Source organism: Schistocerca americana, chromosome 4 (genome assembly GCF_021461395.2).
Source record: "Schistocerca americana isolate TAMUIC-IGC-003095 chromosome 4, iqSchAmer2.1, whole genome shotgun sequence".
Classification (NCBI taxonomy): domain Eukaryota; kingdom Metazoa; phylum Arthropoda; class Insecta; order Orthoptera; family Acrididae; genus Schistocerca; species Schistocerca americana.
The window spans coordinates 169268368-169284866 of NC_060122.1; positions in this window are offsets into that span (position 1 = coordinate 169268368).

A 16499-nucleotide genomic window follows, 5' to 3' on the forward strand; every position below is an offset into this window, starting at 1 on the left:
AACATTAGGCTCCCATAGGGTACATTTTTATAGAAAGGGACATCTGTTGCACCACAGGGCAGTGACTCAGCTGCGGAGCATGATACATTTTCATTCATTGGTAAGAATTTTTTTCTGTTTTATACTTTTGGAATTTAGGTTTTTCATGTTGATTTTAAAATGACCTTTTTCGTGTTTGAAATGTACTAACTCGTTTTTTTCTCACAGCATGTCAACATGTGTGTGTGGTTGCAACATTAGGCTCCCATAGGGTACATTTTTATAGAAAGGGACATCTGTTGCACCACAGGGCAGTGACTCAGCTGCGGAGCATGATACATTTTCATTCATTGGTAAGAATTTTTTTCTGTTTTATACTTTTGGAATTTAGGTTTTTCATGTTGATTTTAAAATGACCTTTTTCGTGTTTGAAATGTACTAACTCGTTTTTTTCTCACAGCATGTCAACTTGTGTGTGTGGTTGCAACATTAGGCTCCCATAGGGTACATTTTTATAGAAAGGGACATCTGTTGCACCACAGGGCAGTGACTCAGCTGCGGAGCATGATACATTTTCATTCATTGGTAAGAATTTTTTTCTGTTTTATACTTTTGGAATTTAGGTTTTTCATGTTGATTTTAAAATGACCTTTTTCGTGTTTGAAATGTACTAACTCGTTTTTTTCTCACAGCATGTCAACTTGTGTGTGTGGTTGCAACATTAGGCTCCCATAGGGTACATTTTTATAGAAAGGGACATCTGTTGCACCACAGGGCAGTGACTCAGCTGCGGAGCATGATACATTTTCATTCATTGGTAAGAATTTTTTTCTGTTTTATACTTTTGGAATTTAGGTTTTTCATGTTGATTTTAAAATGACCTTTTTCATGTTTGAAATGTACTAACTCGTTTTTTTCTCACAGCATGTCAACATGTGTGTGTGGTTGCAACATTAGGCTCCCATAGGGTACATTTTTATAGAAAGGGACATCTGTTGCACCACAGGGCAGTGACTCAGCTGCGGAGCATGATACATTTTCATTCATTGGTAAGAATTTTTTTCTGTTTTATACTTTTGGAATTTAGGTTTTTCATGTTGATTTTAAAATGACCTTTTTCATGTTTGAAATGTACTAACTCGTTTTTTTCTCACAGCATGTCAACATGTGTGTGTGGTTGCAACATTAGGCTCCCATAGGGTACATTTTTATAGAAAGGGACATCTGTTGCACCACAGGGCAGTGACTCAGCTGCGGAGCATGATACATTTTCATTCATTGGTAAGAATTTTTTTCTGTTTTATACTTTTGGAATTTAGGTTTTTCATGTTGATTTTAAAATGACCTTTTTCATGTTTGAAATGTACTAACTCGTTTTTTTCTCACAGCATGTCAACATGTGTGTGTGGTTGCAACATTAGGCTCCCATAGGGTACATTTTTATAGAAAGGGACATCTGTTGCACCACAGGGCAGTGACTCAGCTGCAGAGCATGATACATTTTCATTCATTGGTAAGAATTTTTTTCTGTTTTATACTTTTGGAATTTAGGTTTTTCATGTTGATTTTAAAATGACCTTTTTCGTGTTTGAAATGTACTAACTCGTTTTTTTCTCACAGCATGTCAACTTGTGTGTGTGGTTGCAACATTAGGCTCCCATAGGGTACATTTTTATAGAAAGGGACATCTGTTGCACCACAGGGCAGTGACTCAGCTGCGGAGCATGATACATTTTCTTTCATTGGTAAGAATTTTTTTCTGTTTTATACTTTTGGAATTTTGGTTTTTCATGTTGATTTTAAAATGACCTTTTTCGTGTTTGAAATGTACTAACTCGTTTTTTTCTCACAGCATGTCAACTTGTGTGTGTGGTTGCAACATTAGGCTCCCATAGGGTACATTTTTATAGAAAGGGACATCTGTTGCACCACAGGGCAGTGACTCAGCTGCGGAGCATGATACATTTTCATTCATTGGTAAGAATTTTTTTCTGTTTTATACTTTTGGAATTTAGGTTTTTCATGTTGATTTTAAAATGACCTTTTTCGTGTTTGAAATGTACTAACTCGTTTTTTTCTCACAGCATGTCAACTTGTGTGTGTGGTTGCAACATTAGGCTCCCATAGGGTACATTTTTATAGAAAGGGACATCTGTTGCACCACAGGGCAGTGACTCAGCTGCGGAGCATGATACATTTTCTTTCATTGGTAAGAATTTTTTTCTGTTTTATACTTTTGGAATTTAGGTTTTTCATGTTGATTTTAAAATGACCTTTTTCGTGTTTGAAATGTACTAACTCGTTTTTTTCTCACAGCATGTCAACTTGTGTGTGTGGTTGCAACATTAGGCTCCCATAGGGTACATTTTTATAGAAAGGGACATCTGTTGCACCACAGGGCAGTGACTCAGCTGCGGAGCATGATACATTTTCTTTCATTGGTAAGAATTTTTTTCTGTTTTATACTTTTGGAATTTAGGTTTTTCATGTTGATTTTAAAATGACCTTTTTCGTGTTTGAAATGTACTAACTCGTTTTTTTCTCACAGCATGTCAACTTGTGTGTGTGGTTGCAACATTAGGCTCCCATAGGGTACATTTTTATAGAAAGGGACATCTGTTGCACCACAGGGCAGTGACTCAGCTGCGGAGCATGATACATTTTCTTTCATTGGTAAGAATTTTTTTCTGTTTTATACTTTTGGAATTTTGGTTTTTCATGTTGATTTTAAAATGACCTTTTTCGTGTTTGAAATGTACTAACTCGTTTTTTTCTCACAGCATGTCAACTTGTGTGTGTGGTTGCAACATTAGGCTCCCATAGGGTACATTTTTATAGAAAGGGACATCTGTTGCACCACAGGGCAGTGACTCAGCTGCGGAGCATGATACATTTTCATTCATTGGTAAGAATTTTTTTCTGTTTTATACTTTTGGAATTTAGGTTTTTCATGTTGATTTTAAAATGACCTTTTTCGTGTTTGAAATGTACTAACTCGTTTTTTTCTCACAGCATGTCAACTTGTGTGTGTGGTTGCAACATTAGGCTCCCATAGGGTACATTTTTATAGAAAGGGACATCTGTTGCACCACAGGGCAGTGACTCAGCTGCGGAGCATGATACATTTTCATTCATTGGTAAGAATTTTTTTCTGTTTTATACTTTTGGAATTTAGGTTTTTCATGTTGATTTTAAAATGACCTTTTTCATGTTTGAAATGCACTAACTCGTTTTTTTCTCACAGCATGTCAACATGTGTGTGTGGTTGCAACATTAGGCTCCCATAGGGTACATTTTTATAGAAAGGGACATCTGTTGCACCACAGGGCAGTGACTCAGCTGCGGAGCATGATACATTTTCATTCATTGGTAAGAATTTTTTTCTGTTTTATACTTTTGGAATTTAGGTTTTTCATGTTGATTTTAAAATGACCTTTTTCATGTTTGAAATGTACTAACTCGTTTTTTTCTCACAGCATGTCAACATGTGTGTGTGGTTGCAACATTAGGCTCCCATAGGGTACATTTTTATAGAAAGGGACATCTGTTGCACCACAGGGCAGTGACTCAGCTGCGGAGCATGATACATTTTCATTCATTGGTAAGAATTTTTTTCTGTTTTATACTTTTGGAATTTAGGTTTTTCATGTTGATTTTAAAATGACCTTTTTCATGTTTGAAATGTACTAACTCGTTTTTTTCTCACAGCATGTCAACATGTGTGTGTGGTTGCAACATTAGGCTCCCATAGGGTACATTTTTATAGAAAGGGACATCTGTTGCACCACAGGGCAGTGACTCAGCTGCGGAGCATGATACATTTTCATTCATTGGTAAGAATTTTTTTCTGTTTTATACTTTTGGAATTTAGGTTTTTCATGTTGATTTTAAAATGACCTTTTTCATGTTTGAAATGTACTAACTCGTTTTTTTCTCACAGCATGTCAACATGTGTGTGTGGTTGCAACATTAGGCTCCCATAGGGTACATTTTTATAGAAAGGGACATCTGTTGCACCACAGGGCAGTGACTCAGCTGCGGAGCATGATACATTTTCTTTCATTGGTAAGAATTTTTTTCTGTTTTATACTTTTGGAATTTTGGTTTTTCATGTTGATTTTAAAATGACCTTTTTCATGTTTGAAATGTACTAACTCGTTTTTTTCTCACAGCATGTCAACTTGTGTGTGTGGTTGCAACATTAGGCTCCCATAGGGTACATTTTTATAGAAAGGGACATCTGTTGCACCACAGGGCAGTGACTCAGCTGCGGAGCATGATACATTTTCATTCATTGGTAAGAATTTTTTTCTGTTTTATACTTTTGGAATTTAGGTTTTTCATGTTGATTTTAAAATGACCTTTTTCGTGTTTGAAATGTACTAACTCGTTTTTTTCTCACAGCATGTCAACTTGTGTGTGTGGTTGCAACATTAGGCTCCCATAGGGTACATTTTTATAGAAAGGGACATCTGTTGCACCACAGGGCAGTGACTCAGCTGCGGAGCATGATACATTTTCTTTCATTGGTAAGAATTTTTTTCTGTTTTATACTTTTGGAATTTTGGTTTTTCATGTTGATTTTAAAATGACCTTTTTCATGTTTGAAATGTACTAACTCGTTTTTTTCTCACAGCATGTCAACTTGTGTGTGTGGTTGCAACATTAGGCTCCCATAGGGTACATTTTTATAGAAAGGGACATCTGTTGCACCACAGGGCAGTGACTCAGCTGCGGAGCATGATACATTTTATTTCATTGGTAAGAATTTTTTTCTGTTTTATACTTTTGGAATTTTGGTTTTTCATGTTGATTTTAAAATGACCTTTTTCGTGTTTGAAATGTACTAACTCGTTTTTTTCTCACAGCATGTCAACTTGTGTGTGTGGTTGCAACATTAGGCTCCCATAGGGTACATTTTTATAGAAAGGGACATCTGTTGCACCACAGGGCAGTGACTCAGCTGCGGAGCATGATACATTTTCATTCATTGGTAAGAATTTTTTTCTGTTTTATACTTTTGGAATTTAGGTTTTTCATGTTGATTTTAAAATGACCTTTTTCATGTTTGAAATGTACTAACTCGTTTTTTTCTCACAGCATGTCAACATGTGTGTGTGGTTGCAACATTAGGCTCCCATAGGGTACATTTTTATAGAAAGGGACATCTGTTGCACCACAGGGCAGTGACTCAGCTGCGGAGCATGATACATTTTCATTCATTGGTAAGAATTTTTTTCTGTTTTATACTTTTGGAATTTAGGTTTTTCATGTTGATTTTAAAATGACCTTTTTCGTGTTTGAAATGTACTAACTCGTTTTTTTCTCACAGCATGTCAACTTGTGTGTGTGGTTGCAACATTAGGCTCCCATAGGGTACATTTTTATAGAAAGGGACATCTGTTGCACCACAGGGCAGTGACTCAGCTGCGGAGCATGATACATTTTCTTTCATTGGTAAGAATTTTTTTCTGTTTTATACTTTTGGAATTTAGGTTTTTCATGTTGATTTTAAAATGACCTTTTTCGTGTTTGAAATGTACTAACTCGTTTTTTTCTCACAGCATGTCAACTTGTGTGTGTGGTTGCAACATTAGGCTCCCATAGGGTACATTTTTATAGAAAGGGACATCTGTTGCACCACAGGGCAGTGACTCAGCTGCGGAGCATGATACATTTTCATTCATTGGTAAGAATTTTTTTCTGTTTTATACTTTTGGAATTTAGGTTTTTCATGTTGATTTTAAAATGACCTTTTTCGTGTTTGAAATGTACTAACTCGTTTTTTTCTCACAGCATGTCAACTTGTGTGTGTGGTTGCAACATTAGGCTCCCATAGGGTACATTTTTATAGAAAGGGACATCTGTTGCACCACAGGGCAGTGACTCAGCTGCGGAGCATGATACATTTTCTTTCATTGGTAAGAATTTTTTTCTGTTTTATACTTTTGGAATTTTGGTTTTTCATGTTGATTTTAAAATGACCTTTTTCATGTTTGAAATGTACTAACTCGTTTTTTTCTCACAGCATGTCAACTTGTGTGTGTGGTTGCAACATTAGGCTCCCATAGGGTACATTTTTATAGAAAGGGACATCTGTTGCACCACAGGGCAGTGACTCAGCTGCGGAGCATGATACATTTTCATTCATTGGTAAGAATTTTTTTCTGTTTTATACTTTTGGAATTTAGGTTTTTCATGTTGATTTTAAAATGACCTTTTTCGTGTTTGAAATGTACTAACTCGTTTTTTTCTCACAGCATGTCAACTTGTGTGTGTGGTTGCAACATTAGGCTCCCATAGGGTACATTTTTATAGAAAGGGACATCTGTTGCACCACAGGGCAGTGACTCAGCTGCGGAGCATGATACATTTTCTTTCATTGGTAAGAATTTTTTTCTGTTTTATACTTTTGGAATTTAGGTTTTTCATGTTGATTTTAAAATGACCTTTTTCGTGTTTGAAATGTACTAACTCGTTTTTTTCTCACAGCATGTCAACTTGTGTGTGTGGTTGCAACATTAGGCTCCCATAGGGTACATTTTTATAGAAAGGGACATCTGTTGCACCACAGGGCAGTGACTCAGCTGCGGAGCATGATACATTTTCATTCATTGGTAAGAATTTTTTTCTGTTTTATACTTTTGGAATTTAGGTTTTTCATGTTGATTTTAAAATGACCTTTTTCATGTTTGAAATGTACTAACTCGTTTTTTTCTCACAGCATGTCAACTTGTGTGTGTGGTTGCAACATTAGGCTCCCATAGGGTACATTTTTATAGAAAGGGACATCTGTTGCACCACAGGGCAGTGACTCAGCTGCGGAGCATGATACATTTTCTTTCATTGGTAAGAATTTTTTTCTGTTTTATACTTTTGGAATTTTGGTTTTTCATGTTGATTTTAAAATGACCTTTTTCATGTTTGAAATGAACTAACTCGTTTTTTTCTCACAGCATGTCAACTTGTGTGTGTGGTTGCAACATTAGGCTCCCATAGGGTACATTTTTATAGAAAGGGACATCTGTTGCACCACAGGGCAGTGACTCAGCTGCGGAGCATGATACATTTTCTTTCATTGGTAAGAATTTTTTTCTGTTTTATACTTTTGGAATTTTGGTTTTTCATGTTGATTTTAAAATGACCTTTTTCATGTTTGAAATGAACTAACTCGTTTTTTTCTCACAGCATGTCAACTTGTGTGTGTGGTTGCAACATTAGGCTCCCATAGGGTACATTTTTATAGAAAGGGACATCTGTTGCACCACAGGGCAGTGACTCAGCTGCGGAGCATGATACATTTTCTTTCATTGGTAAGAATTTTTTTCTGTTTTATACTTTTGGAATTTTGGTTTTTCATGTTGATTTTAAAATGACCTTTTTCATGTTTGAAATGAACTAACTCGTTTTTTTCTCACAGCATGTCAACTTGTGTGTGTGGTTGCAACATTAGGCTCCCATAGGGTACATTTTTATAGAAAGGGACATCTGTTGCACCACAGGGCAGTGACTCAGCTGCGGAGCATGATACATTTTCTTTCATTGGTAAGAATTTTTTTCTGTTTTATACTTTTGGAATTTTGGTTTTTCATGTTGATTTTAAAATGACCTTTTTCATGTTTGAAATGAACTAACTCGTTTTTTTCTCACAGCATGTCAACTTGTGTGTGTGGTTGCAACATTAGGCTCCCATAGGGTACATTTTTATAGAAAGGGACATCTGTTGCACCACAGGGCAGTGACTCAGCTGCGGAGCATGATACATTTTCTTTCATTGGTAAGAATTTTTTTCTGTTTTATACTTTTGGAATTTTGGTTTTTCATGTTGATTTTAAAATGACCTTTTTCATGTTTGAAATGTACTAACTCGTTTTTTTCTCACAGCATGTCAACTTGTGTGTGTGGTTGCAACATTAGGCTCCCATAGGGTACATTTTTATAGAAAGGGACATCTGTTGCACCACAGGGCAGTGACTCAGCTGCGGAGCATGATACATTTTCATTCATTGGTAAGAATTTTTTTCTGTTTTATACTTTTGGAATTTTGGTTTTTCATGTTGATTTTAAAATGACCTTTTTCGTGTTTGAAATGTTCTAACTCGTTTTTTTCTCACAGCATGTCAACTTGTGTGTGTGGTTGCAACATTAGGCTCCCATAGGGTACATTTTTATAGAAAGGGACATCTGTTGCACCACAGGGCAGTGACTCAGCTGCGGAGCATGATACATTTTCATTCATTGGTAAGAATTTTTTTCTGTTTTATACTTTTGGAATTTAGGTTTTTCATGTTGATTTTAAAATGACCTTTTTCATGTTTGAAATGAACTAACTCGTTTTTTTCTCACAGCATGTCAACTTGTGTGTGTGGTTGCAACATTAGGCTCCCATAGGGTACATTTTTATAGAAAGGGACATCTGTTGCACCACAGGGCAGTGACTCAGCTGCGGAGCATGATACATTTTCATTCATTGGTAAGAATTTTTTTCTGTTTTATACTTTTGGAATTTAGGTTTTTCATGTTGATTTTAAAATGACCTTTTTCATGTTTGAAATGTACTAACTCGTTTTTTTCTCACAGCATGTCAACATGTGTGTGTGGTTGCAACATTAGGCTCCCATAGGGTACATTTTTATAGAAAGGGACATCTGTTGCACCACAGGGCAGTGACTCAGCTGCGGAGCATGATACATTTTCATTCATTGGTAAGAATTTTTTTCTGTTTTATACTTTTGGAATTTAGGTTTTTCATGTTGATTTTAAAATGACCTTTTTCATGTTTGAAATGTACTAACTCGTTTTTTTCTCACAGCATGTCAACTTGTGTGTGTGGTTGCAACATTAGGCTCCCATAGGGTACATTTTTATAGAAAGGGACATCTGTTGCACCACAGGGCAGTGACTCAGCTGCGGAGCATGATACATTTTCTTTCATTGGTAAGAATTTTTTTCTGTTTTATACTTTTGGAATTTTGGTTTTTCATGTTGATTTTAAAATGACCTTTTTCATGTTTGAAATGTACTAACTCGTTTTTTTCTCACAGCATGTCAACTTGTGTGTGTGGTTGCAACATTAGGCTCCCATAGGGTACATTTTTATAGAAAGGGACATCTGTTGCACCACAGGGCAGTGACTCAGCTGCGGAGCATGATACATTTTCATTCATTGGTAAGAATTTTTTTCTGTTTTATACTTTTGGAATTTTGGTTTTTCATGTTGATTTTAAAATGACCTTTTTCATGTTTGAAATGTACTAACTCGTTTTTTTCTCACAGCATGTCAACTTGTGTGTGTGGTTGCAACATTAGGCTCCCATAGGGTACATTTTTATAGAAAGGGACATCTGTTGCACCACAGGGCAGTGACTCAGCTGCGGAGCATGATACATTTTCTTTCATTGGTAAGAATTTTTTTCTGTTTTATACTTTTGGAATTTTGGTTTTTCATGTTGATTTTAAAATGACCTTTTTCGTGTTTGAAATGTTCTAACTCGTTTTTTTCTCACAGCATGTCAACTTGTGTGTGTGGTTGCAACATTAGGCTCCCATAGGGTACATTTTTATAGAAAGGGACATCTGTTGCACCACAGGGCAGTGACTCAGCTGCGGAGCATGATACATTTTCATTCATTGGTAAGAATTTTTTTCTGTTTTATACTTTTGGAATTTAGGTTTTTCATGTTGATTTTAAAATGACCTTTTTCATGTTTGAAATGTACTAACTCGTTTTTTTCTCACAGCATGTCAACATGTGTGTGTGGTTGCAACATTAGGCTCCCATAGGGTACATTTTTATAGAAAGGGACATCTGTTGCACCACAGGATTTTGGAGAAAGGGACATCTGTTGCCCAACAGGGCAGTGAGGCACGATACGTTTTCTTTCTTTGGTAAGCATTTCTTTCTGATTCATACTTTTGGAATTTTGGTTTTTCATGTTGATTTTAAAATGACCTTTTTCATGTTTGAAATGTACTAACTCGATTTCTCCTCATAGCAGGTAAACTTGTGTGTGTGGTTGCAACATTAGGCTCCCATTGGGTACATTTTGGAGAAAGGGACGTCTGTTGCCCAACAGGGCAGTGAGGCACGATACGTTTTCTTTCTTTGGTAAGCATTTCTTTCTGATTCATACTTTTGGAATTTTGGTTTTTCATGTTGATTTTAAAATGACCTTTTTCATGTTTGAAATGTACTAACTCGATTTCTCCTCATAGCAGGTAAACTTGTGTGTGTGGTTGCAACATTAGGCTCCCATTGGGTACATTTTGGAGAAAGGGACATCTGTTGCCCAACAGGGCAGTGAGGCACGATACGTTTTCTTTCTTTGGTAAGCATTTCTTTCTGATTCATACTTTTGGAATTTTGGTTTTTCATGTTGATTTTAAAATGACCTTTTTCATGTTTGAAATGTACTAACTCGTTTTTTTCTTACAGCATGTCAACTTGTGTGTGTGGTTGCAACATTAGGCTCCCATTGGGGTACATTTTTATAGAAAGGGACATCTGTTGCACCACAGGGCAGTGACTCAGCTGCGGAGCATGATACATTTTCTTTCATTGGTAAGAATTTTTTTCTGTTTTATACTTTTGGAATTTTGGTTTTTCATGTTGATTTTAAAATGACCTTTTTCATGTTTGAAATGTACTAACTCGTTTTTTTCTCACAGCATGTCAACATGTGTGTGTGGTTGCAACATTAGGCTCCCATAGGGTACATTTTTATAGAAAGGGACATCTGTTGCACCACAGGGCAGTGACTCAGCTGCGGAGCATGATACATTTTCATTCATTGGTAAGAATATTTTTCTGTTTTCTACTTTTGGAATTTAGGTTTTTCATGTTGATTTTAAAATGACCTTTTTCATGTTTGAAATGTAGTAACTCGTTTATTCCTCGCAGCAGATCAACTTGTGTGTGTGGTTGCAACATTAGGCTCCCGTTGAGAACATTTTTATAAAAAGGGACATCTGTTGCACCACAGGGCAGTGAGGCAGCTGCTGAGTATGATACATTTTCTATCTCTGGTAAGCATTTTTTTCTGTTTTATACTATCGGAATTTTGGTTTTTCATGTTGATTTTAAAATGACCTTTTTCGTGTTTGAAATGTACTAACTCGTTTTCTCCTCATAGCAGGTAAACTTGTGTGTGTGGTTGCAACATTTGGCTGCCATTGAGTACATTTTGGAGAAAGGGACATCTGTTGCCCAACAGGGCAGTGAGGCACGATACGTTTTCTTTCTTTGGTAAGCATTTTTTTCTGATTCATACTTTTGAAATTTTGGTTTTTCATGTTGATTTTAAAATGACCTTTTTCATGTTTGAAATGTACTAACTCGTTTTTTTCTCACAGCATGTCAACTTGTGTTTGTGGTTGCAACATTACGCTCCCATTCAGTACATTTTCGGAGAAGGGGACATCTGTTGCATCACAGGGCAGTGAGGCAGCTGCGGAGCATGATACATTTTCTTTCTTTGGTAAGAATTTTTTTCTCTTTTATACTTTTGGAATTTTGGTTTTTCATGTTGGTTTTAAAATGACCTTTTTCATGTTTGAAATGTAATAACTCGTTTTTTCCTCACAGCAGGTGAACTTGTGTGTGTGGTTGCGACATTAGGCTCCCATTGGGGTACATTTTTATAGAAAGGGACATCTGTTGCACCACAGGGCAGTGAGGCAGTTGCGGAGCATGATACATTTTCTTTCTTTGGTAAGAATTTTTTTCTGTTTTATACTTTTGGATTTTTGGTTTTTCATTTTGATTTTAAAATGACCTTTTTCATGTTTGAAATGTACCAAGTCGGTTTTTCCTCACAGCAGGTCAACGCGTGTGTGTGGTTACCACATTACGCTCCCATTTTTAACAGACCTCTTCCTATGATTTCCACTGTATATAAGTTGTCCTACTCCTTTGTCCACATGGTGACTTCAGGTACTACAGGAGATTCAAATTTATAGTCTGAGGTCGTTAACAAGTACGAACAGTTTGGTACTTAACTCATATTGATGGCTGCGTTGTTATCTTCGTGAAGTCTAGAGGTGATTCCACTGCGATGTTCCCGCAGTTTTCTTTGTGTTTGGATGAGACTAACTGGTTTGTAGGGCGATGTGGTATTTTGATTTTTAGAGAGCAAACGTTACATTAGTTTTGCAAATCACTATTTAACTCATTTATTCACATTTAACACTTCTACAATAATATGCAATAAGACATTGTTTTACACCACATCTGTATTCCCACCTCCTCTAGCCCATGCTTTCTCTCCAAAGCCCCTTTTACCACCTCTCCCCAAAGATCGACCTCCTTTCCGCATGTCCAAAGATAACTGTCTCTTAGTTGTTAAACTCGCAGTCAAAGACTATATTTACATAAAACATTACACGTAAAGAAATTACTGACATACACGAAAATTACTGACATACACGATCTTACGTTCTGTTACAATACCCCCCCCCCCACCCCCCACACACACAAGTCCGTGCATGGCATGCATGGGATTGTGTGTCACTATGGAATAAAATATGTCTAATACACACATCATAATAAAATTTCCAGTTCCGAAAGTTAGTAATAAAATTGGTTTCCCAAGTGATCTTAGTTATATATATACACTTTCCATGATATACAATTTGAAAGTTACATTTGCTGTATTGAGCAATAAGTGTAATGAGCTTATAACTAACAATAAAATATGGCACCTTATATTTAATTGATCATGGTAGCTGCAGAGCCATGTTAAGATGGGTACATAATTATATAGTATATGCATAAACTCAAGCTTACTTCAATACTGACTTAATGCATCTTAGTTAACCTCATTCTTCTGATTGTCAGTGGTTTCTTTAGAATATATTAAGTGAATTGTGGAATGCAGGCATCTCTCACAATCTTTTAATATAAGTGCTTCAATAAAATACCTTATGGCATGGATTGTGCCCAAAACAACCATTAAATCTAAAGAAATCATTATTCTAAAATAAACAGGTTCTTTTAACCACATACATAAAATAGACAATATTCAAAATATTGTAATACTTATACACAATGTTAAATGGTTGTCTCTTAGGGAAAATTCATGTATACGTGATGAATGGAATCACATGGTGAATCCAGTGCAAATTCAATTATGTGTGATCAGCACTGTATTTTCAGAGTCAGATTGGTTTACATATTTATGATTTAATGTTTCCTTTATAATGAGATAGCTGAGACGTTCCATATGATTGCGACTGTAATTGCAATATCCTCACATTGTACATCTATTTCAGCTTTATAGGTCAAATTATGACAAACTCTACACTTAAATTGTGTAAGATTGTTAGTATTTATACCTTAACTTTACATCATTATTAAGCAGCGTTTCATTTTTATTTACTCTCCTGTGCTCAAATAGCATATTGCCATGAATAGAAATTATTCCAAATTGTGTAACAGGGTATGGGATAAATTCCTAACAGCTCTTCATTCACTTTAACATTAAATTATCTAAACTACTACAAAATATTCTCCCACAATATAAACTTCAAAATTAGTGTCACATAACCTTCAATCCATCACAAGTGTTTCAAAAGTAATACACCAACATCTGTTTCCATAATGCTCTAAACCTCAATACATTCTTAATTTGCATGATTAAATTTCATGACTACCCACTATATTTTTAACACACTATAACATACCTGGTCTTTCAAAGTACACTCTCATAATCTGACAAGTACCTCCAGTTTGCTTTATCCATTAAATAACGTTCCATCTGACATAGCTTACAAATGACAAGGTTTTGTCTTCTTACACACAATCACTATTCATATCTTATTACTTTAAAAGTGTCCACATCATTAACTTTGGTTTCTGTTAAGAGACATTACTATGACACTGTAGAATGGTTTGTAGCCCGACACACTGATCTCGTACCAAATTTAATGAATGGGTATATTAGAGAACAAAGAGAAATTAGTACAGACATAATTCACATTAACACAAAATCTACTTCATACTTTTAGCTGACATAGTCCCACACTTTGACATGAAGTTTTCCTTGAATGATAAAACAATAAAGTGATGTAGTTGGGCCAGTCAACTAATTCTTTCCGAGCAGCATTTTACTTATTAATGACTATTTTATGGGTCATGTTTGTAGAGTTTTAACTCTGTAACATTGCGCAGTCCAAATAACTTCTTGGATTTTGGGTAGATTAGCCTATAGGCATTAGGGTGTGGGTTTTCCTTGATTTCAAATGGGCCTATATAGATGTCAAAAAATTTCTTTATTTCAGAACTCATCAATCTAGATTTTTCCTGTGTTTTTACTAAAACCAGATCTCCTGTCCTGAACTGTACTCCTTTACTTCTTGCATCATGTCTCCGTTTTCTTACCTCTCCTTGTCTTTTCATAGTGTTCCTAACAGCTGTCTCTCTTTCCTGGGGTGTCATAGTTTGACAAGGTGTGAAATCAACATTCTCAGAAATCAAATTTGCAGGTCATCTATTAAACATTACTTCGTAAGGTGAAAAACCAGTGGATGAATGCTGTAGGCTGTTCATTATATCCTCAAAGTCAGTAACATTTTCAATCCAATTAACATGATTTTTACTACAGTATGTTCTGCAGAGCCTTCCAATTTCCCTGATGTACCTTTCTGCTGGGTTACTTGATGGGTGACAAACCGAAATCAAGATATGTTTTATTCCTGTATCTTCAATAAAATTTTTCCATAATTTAGATGTAAACTGTGACCCATTATCAGACATGATGGCCTGGGGTATACCAACCTTTGTGAAATAATGATTCGTCAACTTGATGATAATTTGTTTACTGGTTGCTCTCTTTAATGTATACAATTTTATAAATTTAGAGAAAACATCAACTATAATGAAGATGTAACTATACCCTCCCCTTGACCTTGGTAGTGGTCCATATAGATCAATAGCTGTTAATTCAAGGTTTTTATTTGGTAAAATGTTTTGCATCAATCCTTTAGATGTTTGGTTGCTCACTTTTACTCTCTGACAATGATCACAGGTTTCAACTTTTTTCTTCACTCTCCTACTGATATTATAGAAGTATACATTTTCCTGTATCTTCTGTATACATTTTGTTGCCCCGCAGTGTCCGAAGCTTTCGTGTATGTAACTGATTAACGTGTCAATACATTGCTCAGGCCAACATAGTTTCCAATTGTCTAAGTCAGGTCTAGGTCTCCTAAACAAAATCCCTTTTTGTACTTTATAATACTGATCTACCTTTTCTCCTCCCTTTTTCCCTATATAACTTTTAACCAACTTCCAATTTTCATCATGGTTTTGGTTTCTACGAATATCATTACAGATTTTCAGTATTTCAGCTTCATCTTTTACACCCTTTAAGTACATAAGTTTGAACTCTTTCTCCTCTTTTCCATAAGTATTTTCAACATCTGCACCTACTGGTAGTCTGGAAAGGGCATCTGCAATGACATTATGTTTACCCTGAATAAATTTGATCTCATAGTCAAACTGTTGAAGGAATAAAACCCACCTTGTTATACGGTCATGATAGAGTCTGCACTCCTGAATGTACGATAGAGCTTTATGGTCAGAGAAAACAATTACCTTGTGCCCTAAAAGATAACTTTTAAACTTATTAAATGCCCAGTGGATGGCAAGTAGTTCCTTCTCTGTGACTGTATATGATTTTTCATACTTTTGTAAAACCCGGCTAGCAAAAGCAATAGAATGGTGTTCTAATTTTCCTTCTACTTCTATGTTTTGAAACAAGTGTGCCCCTAAACCTGTCTCACTACTATCTGTCATTATACAGAATGGTAATGACGTAACAGGTCTATACAACATTTGACTTTGGGACAGTTGTTGTTTTATTTCCACGAACGCATCCTGACATTCTCGTGTCCAATCCCAAACAGTATTCTTTTTTAGTAAGTTACATAAGCAGTTTGCATTTAAAGCTTGGGTTCTAAGAAATTTTCTATAGAATCCAGTGAGACCAAAAAAGGACTTGAGTTGTTTTTTGTTCTTGGGAGTAGGGAAGTTTACAATGGCCTCAAGTTTATCCTTATCAGGTAAGATTCCCTTTTCTGAAATATTATGCCCCAAAAATTTCAGTTCATTAACTCCAAAACAACATTTTTCCAATTTTACGGTCATTCTCCCTTCCCTCAATTTTGAACAGACTTGTCTCAGAAGGTTTAGATGATCTTCCCAGGTTTTTCCAGTTACAAGAATGTCATCTACATATACTATTAATTTTGAAGACAATTCATCACCTAATACAAAATCCAGTGCTCTGATAAATTCAGCCACAGATACATTCAGTCCAAAAGGGACAACACAATATTGGTAACTTTTGCCACCATACAAAAAGGCAGTATACTTCCTAGAATCAAATTCAAGTGGTATTTGGTGAAAACCAGATGTCAAGTCTAGGCTACTCATAAATTTTACATTATCAAATTTGTGCAGGAGTTCATCCATATTGTCAGGATGGTCATTTTCTCTAATCAAAAACTTATTAAGGTGCCTA